At 44.6% G+C, this 13,505-nt stretch overlaps 1 long non-coding RNA gene across 2 annotated transcripts in view; it reads right to left on the bottom strand.

The window, feature by feature from the left end:
• LOC144326010 (uncharacterized) overlaps positions 1–12,991 on the bottom strand; it is a 126,669-nt gene extending 113,678 nt beyond the window's left edge. For both annotated transcript variants that reach the window (XR_013391184.1, XR_013391183.1), the window contains exon 1: positions 12,540–12,991. This is a non-coding gene — a long non-coding RNA (uncharacterized LOC144326010). The remainder of the gene's footprint in view (positions 1–12,539) is intronic.
• Between the last annotated feature and the right edge of the window lie 514 nt (positions 12,992–13,505).

Genomic DNA, 13,505 nt, shown 5'->3' with positions numbered 1-13,505 from the left:
CCCCCACCATGGGGGACAGACTGACATTCTGCACGATGCGAAAGTCAGAAAAGGGGAATACACTTGGGGGGTAGCGACGGAGCAGGGAACCTGCCCTCACCCCAAATGCAACCAGGAGCTCATTGCTATGGCCCGAGCCCCCTTGACAGAGTGGACAAGCAATAGTTAGCCCCCAATTCCTTTAACGGAATCCCTTGCAGCAGCAGCATTAGAGGGGCAGGCACTCAACCTACCAAGGGCAGGCACTCAACCACTGCCCTTCAACCAACCAAACCATAAACCAATGCCTAATCGCAACCTTACAAGTTGTGATGATTTGCTACGCAATAGGCAAAAACCAAATGGCACCAGCCAATCCGCCAGATGGACAAAATTCCTACCAGGCCCCTGCCCCAAGAGCAGACGACCCCATGACAGGCATAGCAAGGTCAAAGCGAACAACCCTAATTCTAGGGGGGGGGGGCGGGCAATCCGATGCACGGGCGAAAAGAGGAAGCCCTAACCTTGTGCAAGGAGTTTTAGCATTTCTGGCTGTCAATCAACAAATGGCAACATTAACTTCATCCCAAAAACAAGGGAAGCCCCAATCGCATCAGTGGCCAACGATCAATTAGCCCGCCCCCAACTTTGGAGTGTCCTGGCGGCCCCCACCGCAACACGTGCTCTCCATTAAGGAGAACACGCTTAAGCTGTGAGTGTTTTATGTCTTTATGGATTTTTATATGCCTTATTTTCCCTTTCTGTTTCTGAACCACACAACACACACCATGAGAGCAAGCCTTGGGCTCAAGTGTGCCTCTGACCTGTCCTTCTTAACACAGACAATTAAATTATTAAATTCTGTGTTTGCCATGTTTTATTTATAAACACAATCTTTCCAACACACAACAGATACACTCAATCCATGGATGGGATCACCATTAACAAGCCCCCTCAAAGATCCACAGAGGTCTGGGGGTCACTTCCAACTTTTGGGGCTCCTGGCCATGATAAATATTTAAAAATGACAACACATAAAACCCAAAATAAGGCACCATAAAGGGGGTGGGGCATAAGGCAGCTGTCACTAGTTGTGGTTTGTTTATATCAGGTGTGGAGAACCTTTGGCTCGCCAAATGTTGGTGAACTACAATACCCATCAGCCTTAGTGGGCAAGCTCAATGGTCAGGAATGATGGAAGTTGTAGTTCAGCTACACATAGAGGGTCAAAGGATCCTCACACCTGGTTTATATAATCAGCGGATCTGAAAGGACACAGTCAATCAATCAATCAATCAATCAATCAAACCTTTATTGTATTAGCATACAGCCATAGCAGGATAAGACAAAAATGCTAGAGACAAGCAACCAAACAAAATTCAAAGCGATATTACTGGCGTTATGACATTTAAATTACCCTAAGACAATAATGTAAAGATTTAGTTGCCAGCACCGGGAATCTAAAATGCGGATGTATATAAAGCATATAATGGCCCAAAATAGGCTCAGCACATTAGGTTAAAAAGGTAATAAAAAGAATTAAAACAGGTCCAGGTCTAGGACACACTACCCAGTCAGAGTAGCCCTGAGTTTCAAAGCCTGCACTATAAAGATTGCCACCCCACGTGAAATTTGGGGATTTGCGTCCACAAGAAGCGATTTCAAACAGTCTTCCTTAGATGTGATGGTGGACGGTATCAAGAGGAGGAGCTTAGTTCTTATTAGCTCATAAATAGGGCAGTAGAAAAAGAAATGTATGAAGTCCTCTACTTCATTCATTGTGCATGGACATAGATGCTGAGTAATAGGGGTCTTAGAGTAAATCCCCTGCAGGAAGGCCGTGGGTATAGAATGGAAATGGGCCATGGTGAACGCTCTTCTCAAATTGGGCTCCGTCAGGTCTATCAAGTAGTTGGCAAGTGATCTTACCACTTTCACTTTAGGGAGCCACATGGAGAGGCGAGCTGTGGTGGACTGTGCCCGGTCCATGGCCTCGTCTCTTGTAAGAATCCAGGCCCGGATTTTATGTTGGTCCCAAGATGACAGCGTGTCAAGATCCAGGAGGGAGTAGCGTGCAGTAATAGTCTCCATGGCCTTGGACCATTTGTTGCTATGAGAACAAGTTAAAAAGGCTTGCCTGGCTAGTAGGGAACCTGGGGCTTTGATTAATTTACAATAAAAACTAATAATTCTAATGTGGGCTCTCGCAACAATGGAGGGGAGGCCCAGTTCTGACACAGTCATCATAGTCTGCTGTTGTGCCATCAGAATTGATATATTTTTATATCAATTTAGACCTGAAGGAGCGTCTCCATCCCCATTGTTCAGCCCAGACACTGAGGTCGTCTTCCGAGGGCCTTCTGCTGGTTCCCTCACTGTGAGAAGTGAAGTTACAGGGAACCAGGCAGAGGGCCTTCTCGGTAGTAGCGCCCTCCTTGTGGAACGCCCTCCCATCAGATGTCAAAGAAATAAACAACTATCTGACTTTTAGAAGACATCTGAAGGCAGCCCTGTTTAGGGAAGTTTTTAATGTTAGATGTTTTGTTGTGTTTTTATATTCTGTTGGGAGCTGCCCAGAGTGGCTGGGGAAACCTAGCCAGATGGGCGGGGTATAAATAATTTTTATTATTATTATTATTACTTACTTACAAACAATATTCTTTATGGCAAAACCTACATCATTTACCAAAAATCTGTGCCTGTAATCACACATCTTATTTGCAGCTCTAAGCTAAGAGTGTATGTCACATTTTGGTCCACTGCCCATAAGAATAAGTTATCAAATGCAAAACCATTAACAGGTGTCTAAATTTGAGGCCCACTTTGAACATAATGTGCAGGCCACATCCCCACCACCAGGGGACCCCTGTAATTGACCCTGAGCACAAAGCTCTCTCCAGAAGAGATGCTCAAGTGTTGAACAATTTCTGAGTGAGAAGCAAGGGCTCAAAGCCCACACTGAATTTTGTTCACATTCAGCATTGATGCCTGTAGCAAGGGAGGCTGGTAGACGTGCCAATGCACAGATGCCAAGGGGCAAAGGGAGCTGGCGCATGTGGTGTTAGGGGAGGGGCCATGTAGCACAGCCCCATTCCCTGCTGATTCAACAATTCAAGCATTGCTTCTCAAGAAGGCTGCAATGTCAGGGAAATCCTAGCTACAGATCGTGGCGACATCTGTTCATCTAAGTGGTTAGGAGGATTCTACAACTCTTCTGCCTACCCAATTAGAAACCTTGGCATACCCTCCAACATTTCTCCAATGAAAATAGAGATGCCCTGATTTGTTTTGTTGTTGTTGTTGTTGTTGTTGTTGTTGTTGTTGTTGTTGTTATTATTATTATTATTATTATTCCCGGTAGTGGCACCCGCCCTGTGGAACGCCCTCCCACCAGATGTCAAGGAGAACAACTACCAGACTTTTAGAAGACCTCTGAAGGCAGCCCTGTTTAGGGAAGCTTTTAATGTTTGATGCATTACTGTATTTTAATATTTTGTTGGAAGCTGCCCAGAGTGGCTGGGGAAGCCCAGCCAGATGGGCGGGGTATAAATAAATTATTATTTTATTATTATTATTTATTAATCCCCCGCCCATCTGACTGGGTTGCCCAAGCCACTCTGGGCGGCTTTCAACATATATAAAAACATAATAAAACATTTTTTTTAAAAAAAATCCCTCTACAGGGCTGCCTTCAGATGTCTTCTAAAAGTTGCATAGTTACTTACCACTGTGGCTTGAGGGTTGCATAACTCCATACCCTCCAACATTTCCCCCGATGAAAATAGGGACGTCCTAAGAAAAAGCAGGACATTCCAGAATCAAATCAGAAACCGAGACGGCTTCTGTCAATCTGGAACTGTTCCTGGAAAATAGGGACACTTGAGGGTCTGCAATGGGAAGAGTGTTACAGCTAACCAGGCGCTTATGTAATAAGGAATTCTTGCAGTTTCTTCTGATTCAGGTTTGGGGCAGATGTGCAGTAAAATTATTCTGAGCAACTGGAGGGCGAAACAGATGATCTACCTGGCCCGTGATTGCATGAGCACTACGATAAGTGACCTTCCAGGTGGGTGGAAGTGGACGTTCCAGGCTGAGAGAGCTCCACTCTATCATAACTGGCCTCCTGGTATGGGATCTTTGTACACAGCCGCCCAAGGCAGCAGCAGAATGGCATGCGTGCTGAGAGAAATATGCAGTGCTCAGCACCTACAAAGCTTCACATCTGCCGCAGAAAGAGCTGCATGGCTCTCCGAGATTGAAGCTAGCTGCGGCAAAAAACAAAAAGGATGGACAGTCCTCCTGCCAACTGCTAAAAGCTTTTCTCCAGCAGTAACAGACTGCCAAGCACTATCCTTCTGGGATATGGCTAAGTCATGTCAGGGTCAACTGCTCTGACAAATTACTGGAATTCTGTCAAGGTACGGAAACTCAGTACTTCCCCCTCCTCCCCTCAGCCCACTTGCGCTACAAGAATCCCCCAGGCTAAACAGCGGCTGCTCTGCTGAATGAATGAATGAATGAATGAACTAATCTAGGAGTTAACATCAGGAGTATGAATGTGTGCGCTGCCGTCAATGGTACTGGATTACAACTACATCCAATAAAGAGGTGGCCTGCAGCGTAATCTGGGTTTGTTTGTGTAGAAGGAAAACCAACGGAGTTCCGTGGCGCTAAACTGCCCCTAGTAAGTAAGGGCACATCCTTAAGACCTTAGCTTTCACAGCGGTTTTTCAAGCACACAATATCTATATTTTTTTCCAATAGCACAAACCTATACGTGTCTACCCAAGAGTAAAACCCATTGAGTTCAGTGGGGTTTTATTCCTAGGTAAATGGTAAAATCATAATATTAAAACAACAAAAACGTAATAAAAATCATAACAACAGCATAATAATGGAATAATCATAATAACAGTCCCCGTCCCCCCCAACAAGCTTTAACAGGCCATAGATTATTTAATGGCTAAAGACCTGCATCCCATATAAATAAACAGTAGTAAAAATGCCCTGGACCCTTTTAGAGTCTAGGTCAGGCATAGGCAAACTCAGCCCTCCAGATGTTTTGGGACTACAACTCCCATCATCCCTGGCTAACAGGACCGGTGGTCAGGGATGATGGGAGTTGTAGTCCCAAAACATCTGGAGGGCCGAGTTTGCCTATGCCTGGTCTAGGTGAAGGCTCTTGTGACTGAACCCTTGTGCCATACAAGATGAAGTTCTGAATTAGAGGTGGAATTTCCCCCTTATACACACTTTCATATGAGGATGCATTCAGTTATGCAATTCCTCGCCAACCAGTGTAGATCCAGTCTTGTCAGGTTTCAGAAGGAGGTACAAATAACACTTTGGAAGGTACATGGTCATAGCTCGTAATGCACAGGCTAATAATGGCCAATACAGAATTTCAGCACAGCAAGGAGAAAAACAAATTGGTACTACTCTACAATTCCCCATGGTAAAGATGTGGCAGTTGCTTTCACACCCCTTGCCAGACCATCACATCCATCAGTGACTCCTTAAACTACATTCAGATATGTAGTATAGCCAGAATCTATTAATTGTTACTTTCTCTCAATTTTCCTGAAGCTTCTAACATCACATAGGCCCGTGTAAAGAATCGCTTCCTGAAACAATTCTCACATCGCCAGTGAATTAGAGCCTTGAAATTTAACACTTTATTGCTCTTTCATTATTTTAAGTACTGAGGAGAAGGGGAGGGAATTCTGCACTGAAGACACGACCAGCCCACCAAACATTATTCAAAGATCAATGTAATTTTTTATCGGACTGCCATCGCAACTGCTTGAATGGCCTTACATGTTCATTACAGAAGGAACAATTCTTCAAAAATTCTATTGGTTTCTTCTATTGACTGGTCGTCTGAATAGCATTTCTTCAATTTGGAAGCATAAAGGTCACCTAGAATTACAGATATATTTTAGACGAGGAAAGTACCTGTAAAAATATTTATCCGAAAGCCAATTGTAATCAACCCCAGTGACTTGTTTGCGCTAATCCAGATTTTTCATTTGTGTGCTAGTGAAAGCCCTCTGTGCACACAATACAGGGCAGGGAATGTGTATGCAATCACAATTCTCTATATAACCTGCACAACTGAGCCAAAAAACTATAGCTCTGCAAAGAAGGCTGGGGAGGGGCATAGGGTCCACCTCCCCTAACACTTTCCTGAATATGGGGAAGGGCACACAGCTAGCAATGTCAGAGGATTCCCAAGGAAATGGGAGCAGAAATTGCCAATGTTTGCTTATTTACCCCACGCTCGGAAAGGAAATCAATCCAGCAAATACAATCAATATTCACTGTTGCTGTTGTTTTCAATCCATAAATAATATGGATTGAATTTGCACTGCATTTGCTTTGCAGTTAAATGAATGGGTTGGAATAACATGAGAACCACATGAGTAATTATGTAGAATTGTGCCACACCAGGCAGCAAGTCAAGTAACATAGCTTTTGTCAGAAGCTAAGCTGCAGTGGAATGGAAACAGCGCTGCATGCAACCAGTATTACACGGAACAGAAATCAGTACCTTTTACGCCTCCATTAAATGAACTCCCAGTCCTAAGTAGCCCAGTCTTTTTTTTTCCAGTTTTGGTCACAGTGGCCACCAATTCCCTGTCTTTCCTGTTGGGACTGCATGTTGGGAAACATGCATGCCATTGCATGTTTCAGTAAGGGTCAAAGATATTTTGGAGTGTGTGACTAGAATGAAGATTCCCAGCAAAGGTCAGAGGATGGTTTTGTGATACATTCAAGATTAAACTGCAAAAAGCAGCACAATATAAGAACATTTATTCTGGTTATTTTTTATACTACCCAATAACCAGAAACATAGCTACCTAGAAAGAACGGTCATACATGATCTGTGAAAGAATGAGAAGTGTTGCATTCTGCTTAGAGGCCGTTATCGTAATTGCTCTTATGATTAACTGCTAAACTGTTTTGATTCCCCCCCCCCTTAGAAACATATTCTTTGAAAAATCTTAAATTGTTGGTGATTAAACCTTGATGGCTTGATTTCCATATCATGCATAACTGCCTTAACCAGATTTATCCCCTCACAGAGCTACAATTCCCAGTACCCATAACAAACTGCAGTTCCCAGGATCCTTTGGGGGGTGCTTTAAATATATGGTGAGTACATGGCTGAAAAGGGACGCAGGTGGCGCTGTGGCTTAAACCACAGAGCCTAGGGCTTGCCGATCAGAAGGTCGGCGGTTCGAATCCCCGCGACAGGGTGAGCTCCCGTTGCTCAGCCCCTGCTCCTGCCAACCTAGCAGTTTGAAAGCACGTCAAAGTGCAAGTAGATAAATAGGTACCGCTCTGGCGGGAAGGTAAACGGTGTTTCCGTGCGCTGCTCTGGTTCGCCAGAAGCGGCTTAGTCATGCTGGCCACATGACCCGGAAGCTGTACGCTGGCTCCCTCGGCCAATAAAGCGAGATCAGCGCTGCAACCCCAGAGTCGGCCATGACTGGACCTAATGGTCAGGGGTCCCTTTACCTTTACATGGCTGAAAGCTGGGATAAGTGTGCATGTGTCTGCTTTCAAACAGTTTTGGGGATTGGGATTTATGAGCCTATTGGGGGTCTTGCTCGAAGCTCTGCGCATAGCCCTAAAAATATCTACATGTCAACCCCCTAATTGTAGGTTTATAAATGTGGCCTCTACCACAAGGCAATATAAATCTATAGAACAATTTCATTTATATGAATTAACTGGGCTGACATCCAAAACATTACGAAAAGTGGAATTATTGGGAAATGGGATGTTGCTTCTCTATAGTACAATCCAGCAAGGCTAAGCAGTTTTAGGTCCCATTTAATTTAGAGTTAAACAGGTGCATGGCTAAGGAATCCTATGCTATTATTGTAGTACAGTGGTGCCCCGCAAGACGAATGCCTCGCAAGACGAAAAACCCGCTAGACGAAAGGGTTTTCCGTTTTTCGATGCGCTTCGCAAGACGATTTTCCCTATGGGCTTGCTTCGCAAGACGGAAACGTTTGCGAGTCTTGCGATTTTTTTCGCTTCCCCCCCCCCCTTTTTCTAAGCTGCTAAGCCGCTAATAGCCTTTTAGCCGCTAAGCCTTTAATAGCTGCTAAGCCGCTAATAGCCTTTTAGCAGCTAAGCCGCTAAGCCTTTAATAGCCGCTAAGCCGCTAAACCGCTAATAGCGCTAATCCGCTAAGCCGCTAATAGGGTTGCTTCGCAAGACAAAAAAACCGCTAGACGGAGAGACTCGCGGAACGGATTATTTTCGTCTTGCGAGGCACCACTGTACAAGGAAGAGATGCTGGCACTAAATGAATGCAATGGCTGCCATGTTTTATACTCGCCTAAGAAGGGAAACCCATGGCTAGGAAATTCTCAGAGTGACAAGAAAAACAGCATGCTCACTGTCTCCTTCACAATCAGTAATGTCCAAGCATCACATGGGCAATAAGAGAGCCAAACTGGCCAGTCCAAGCCTCTCAAACCCCCAAACCTCCAACACAGAAAGAAACCAGACTACCAGGTGGCTGCCACAGGTACAACCAGGTAGGACTGGGAGAGACTCCTGCCTTGAAATCCTGGAGAGCCCCTACCAGCCAGTTTAGATGGTCCAATGGTCTCATTTGGTATAAATAAGCTTCCTACAAGGTGTGACTGGAAAGTTCGGTGAATGGTCACAAAAATTGGACGGCAACAAATATTTGAACATACACACCTTACAGAACTTCAAAGTAGGCCCCCTCTGATACAATGCACCGTTGACAACATTCGTAGAAATGTTGGAAACTTCTGGAGAAGTCCTCTCTTCATACTGCTTTCAGTTCCCTCGTCACGGCAGCCTGGACGTGTGAAATGTTGGGAAATCTGTGCCCTTCCGGTGCAGATTTCAGTTTTGGAAAAAGAAAGAAATCCGCTGAGGCCAGATCGGGAGAATATGGAGGGTGGGACACAACTCAGTAACCTCAGTAACGATTTCACGTGGAATATGCAATTCTTCCGCCATCATTCGGACGGACAAATGCCGATCCCATATCAATAACTCACGAACTTCGTCGACATTTGCCACTGTTCTGCTCATCGATGGTCTGCCAGACAAGGGTCATCTTCAATGGTTTGCCGCCCTTCACAGAAACACTTGAACTACTCATACACTGTCTTTCGAGTTACCGCTTCATCTCCGTACAGAACTGTGAGCCTTTCGTGGGTTTCCGATGCTGATTGTATGTTCGAATATTTCTCACTGTCTGAATTCTCTGACCATTCACCGAACTTTCGAGTCACACCTTCTATATTCCTAGCTCTCTGGAGAGTTCTATGATTCCCTTGTAGCTGTCTTTCCTCTAGTGGAGGAAATGCATCCATCCACACAGCACCAACAACCAGTGCCGGATTTACATATAAGCTAAACAAGGGACGCGGGTGGCGCTGTGGGTAAAGCCTCAGTGCCTAGGACTTGCTGATTGAAAGGTCGGCGGTTCGAATCCCCGCGGCGGGGTGCGCTCCCGTTGCTCGGTCCCAGTGCCTGCCAACCTAGCAGTTCGAAAGCACCCCCAGGTGCAAGTAGATAAATAGGGACCGCTTACTGGCAGGAAGGTACACAGCGTTTCCATGTGCTGCGCTGGCTCGCCAGTTGCAGCTTTGTCACACTGGCCACGTGACCCGGAAGTGTCTCCGGACAGCGCTGGCCCCCGGCCTCTTAAGTGAGATGGGCGCACAACCCTAGAGTCGGACACGACTGGCCCGTATGGGCAGGGGTACCTTTACCTTAAACAAGCTATAGCTTAGGGTCCCCACTCTCTTGGGCCCCCTCAAAAAAATTTAAAAGGAAAAAAACTGGATGTACATTTCCAAAATGTAAGATAAAAAACAAATAAAATAAAACCTACATACAACAACAGTGTTTTGTGTTGTGTAGGCTCCTACGATGTAAGTAATGGATCCCACCTGCCAGCTTGCTCCCTAAAATATCACTGGTTTGCTCATTTGTATATATAGGGTGCCTACATTCTGCATGGACTGGCTGCATGGCAACTTCTGCAAATGGTTTTAGATACCATTTCGCTGAAGCCATGGAGCCTGCATTCGCTCCATAAGATGCACACACATTTCCCCTTACTTTTTAGGAGGGGAAAAGTGTGTCTTATAGAGCGAAAAATACGGTATTTTGTTATGTGCAAATGGCTTTAGATACCTATTAGGTCTATAAATTACCATATGGCATATATTCAACGCAAAAAAACCAGCGACAATTTGTTGTTGACAAAGGACAGCTGGACATATAAAGGGCCCCATTACCTTCAGTAGCGTAGGGCCTCATCAAGGCTAAATCCGGCCCTGCCAACAATCAAAGAGACTTTATGTGATATGCCCAAACTAAAGCCCGGACCTAAAACACAACCGCTGGCCCAGAATCAACGCTTCAAAAACGCACAAGGGATATTTGCTCCATTCACTTCATCTGAAGTTTTCAGAGAACTTAATAGCACATTTTTCCACGTCATTAATTCTGGATCCCACAATGTCTTGTTTGCCTGTCTGTTTACCGTTACTAGGTATTGGGCTGTTGAAGTCAATCCCTTTTGCATGGACCCCTTCCCATTTGCTGCTCCATCCATCAACTATTCCCTCGACTGCTTCTTTAATTTCAGGCAAATAATTATTTTATCATTTTGCGATGATTTGTGCCATCTGCTAGCCCAGACACTTCAGTAATCCAATCTTGGTGACATTGTTTCTTAGTATTTGTGCCTTCTCTGCTTTTTTGCTTGTGTGTGTGTGTGTGTGTGTGTGTGTGTAGGGGGTTTAACTATAAATTCAGAGACCAACTCCACCTTCAGCCATACCAGTGTTTTCGAAACAATTCTCTGGCATGCATTTTCAACACCTCTATCCAAGAAAAAGAGGGCTGCATTTTTATGTGTTGGTAATTTACACGCTGTGAACAACAGATGTCCTAAATTTAGCAGCGAGGGAAGTGTTTCTGAAACTATCAATACCTGAGGCAGAAGGTCCCCCCTCTCCACTGCCTTGCAGGATATCTTCAGGAGAAGAAAAGGCTCAGGACAAACCCCTACGCAAATCGGAAGTGGAGTCCCTAGGGCAGTTGAATGGCACCTCCTTCTGGCAAATCCTGCAGCCAAGCTGGTGCCAAACGTATTGCTCTGCTTTCCTTTGGACCACATCAGCGAAGCCGAAAGAGGGGTCTTGTTTTCTGGGCAGCCCAGGATCTCCATATTCACTGCCCTGGCTTGCGCTCCGGGGAGGTCACTGCTAATACAGCAGTTTTACTTCACCCCTGGAAGTGCACTCCATTCTCTCTTGAGGCAGACGGATGCCAACAACATGGCTGGATCATGCCCACACTTTGATTCCAGCCCAGGTTAATACATTTTGATGCTTAGCAGAAGCCTGGGTTTATTTAATGCTCAGTTTTCCCGCTGATAGAAAGTATATAGCAGTACATAATACAACACTGTGACATGTGTCCGGGGATGACAGTTTATGGCACTTTGTGGAATAAACTGTAAAAATCCTGGGAAGCCATCAGTTGCGTTTTGCTGGACAATTTATGCCGGGATGCTGGGAAAATGAAAGCAGCATTGTTAAATAGTAAATGGCCCCCCTCACCTCCTGTGAGAAATAGCAGTTGGGGTCGGGGGGAGGAAGCAATCCAACACATTTCACCACAGCACTCCTTATTCTTCTATTTCAGCAAAGGTGCCAAAAGTTACAGCCCAATGTATTTTTATTTTTTTACCCGTGAATGTGAATGGGCCCGAATAACTGAAGAAACCATGGAAACAAGGAATGCTCAGGATCTGGGGCAATCCATAAGAACTGCCAGAGTTTTACCCCCATCAGAGCTGCTATGCCTTTTTAGCAGCTGGGTGACAAACCGATATTTGGGTTTTTCTCCTCACAGAGGCCCTGTGAGGTAAGTTAGGCTGAGGGACAATCATTGCACCAAGACCACCCAGGGAATTTGACTGACCTAAAAGAGACGGGTGGGGGGAGATAAGAGAGCCAGTGTGGTGTAGTGGTTAAGAGCAGTAGACTTGTAATATGGGGAACTGGGTTCGCTTCCCCGCTCCTCCACATGCAGCTGCCGGGTGACCTTGGGCCAGTCACACTTCTCTGAAGTCTCTCAGCCCCACTCACCTCACAGAGTGTTTGTTGTGGGGGAGGAAGGGAAAGGAGAATGTTAGCTGCTTTGAGACTCCTTCGGGTTGTGATAAAGCGGGATATCAAATCCAAACTATTATTATTATTATTATTACTATACAGGGAAAGAGGAATGGATAAATGTGTCAATTTCAATTTCTTACTTTTCCAATCTTAAATTCAGTTCTCCTTGATCCTGAAACAATTAGTGACTTCTTCTTTTTTTTTTAAGGCTTATTAAATGTTGTCAGCACTTGTGAATTTATCCCAAGGTATTTTTGCTATGGAGTTTCGACTAATATACTGTACAAGCAGGTCCTGCTATCTGCCCACTCATTATCACCCGAAATTCACTTATGCAAACATAAAGAATTATGCCCCAAACCTCACTATGCACTCTGCAGATTCAAATAATATCCAGAAAGCTGCAGCTTTTCCACTTCTTTCCTTGTTGTGCTTTGCTGGTCAGCAGCAGCTATTTTGGGGCAGAAAACTTGGAGAGAGCAGGGAGAGAGATTGGGCAAATCAGAGAGCAGGAGAGAACAGGCAAATCATTTTTTTCCCTTTGGCTCTCTTCTGTTCATTGGCCACAGCAATTTTAGGAAGAAACCATTTCAGGAGCGGGGGGAGATCACTGACTCTCATTGGAATCAGTTGAAATCTTGGGCTCGTTAGGCAAATGGGACCCGTGTGTATACATTTTTGCAACTACCTTCCCCTAAAATAATACATTTCTGTAAGTTATGTTCAGTAATATATGACATTTTGTGCACTCTTTACCATAGTATATGTGCATTTTCGTCCACATTACTTAGCTGGAGAACTGCATTGCAAATTTTAGAGTATTTCAAAGGATGGTTCTCATATTGTTTTGGAAAGTGAGAATTTGGTAGGTTTGCCTTTAAAATCTGAACTGAGTTGAACTTCTGCCCCCACCCCAGTGCCGGATTTATGTATAAGCTAAACATGCTATAGCTTAGGGCCCCACTCTCTTGGGGGCCCCAAAAAAAATTAAAGGGAAAAAAACCCTGGGTGTACATTTCCAAAATATGATTAAAAACACTATTAATATACTTCTTAATTGTTTTTCACTATTAATATACTTCTTAATTGTATTTCAGTTCAACAATTACTTTGATAAAATACATATTTTGTTATGTGCAAATGGCTTTAGATACCTATTAGGTCCATAAATTACCACATAGTATATATTCAACACAAAAACCAGCAACAATTTGTTGTTGACAAAGGACAGCTGGACATATAAAGGGCCCCATTACCTCCAGTAGTTTAGGGCCTCATCAAACCTAAATCCGGCCCTGCCCCTCCCTATGGGGTAATAAGCAGTGGGAAAGG

This window comes from Podarcis muralis, chromosome 17 (assembly GCF_964188315.1).
Source record: "Podarcis muralis chromosome 17, rPodMur119.hap1.1, whole genome shotgun sequence".
Classification (NCBI taxonomy): domain Eukaryota; kingdom Metazoa; phylum Chordata; class Lepidosauria; order Squamata; family Lacertidae; genus Podarcis; species Podarcis muralis.
The sequence above is the reverse complement of the archived record's forward strand: the minus strand, read 5'-3'. Positions and strand labels throughout refer to the sequence as shown.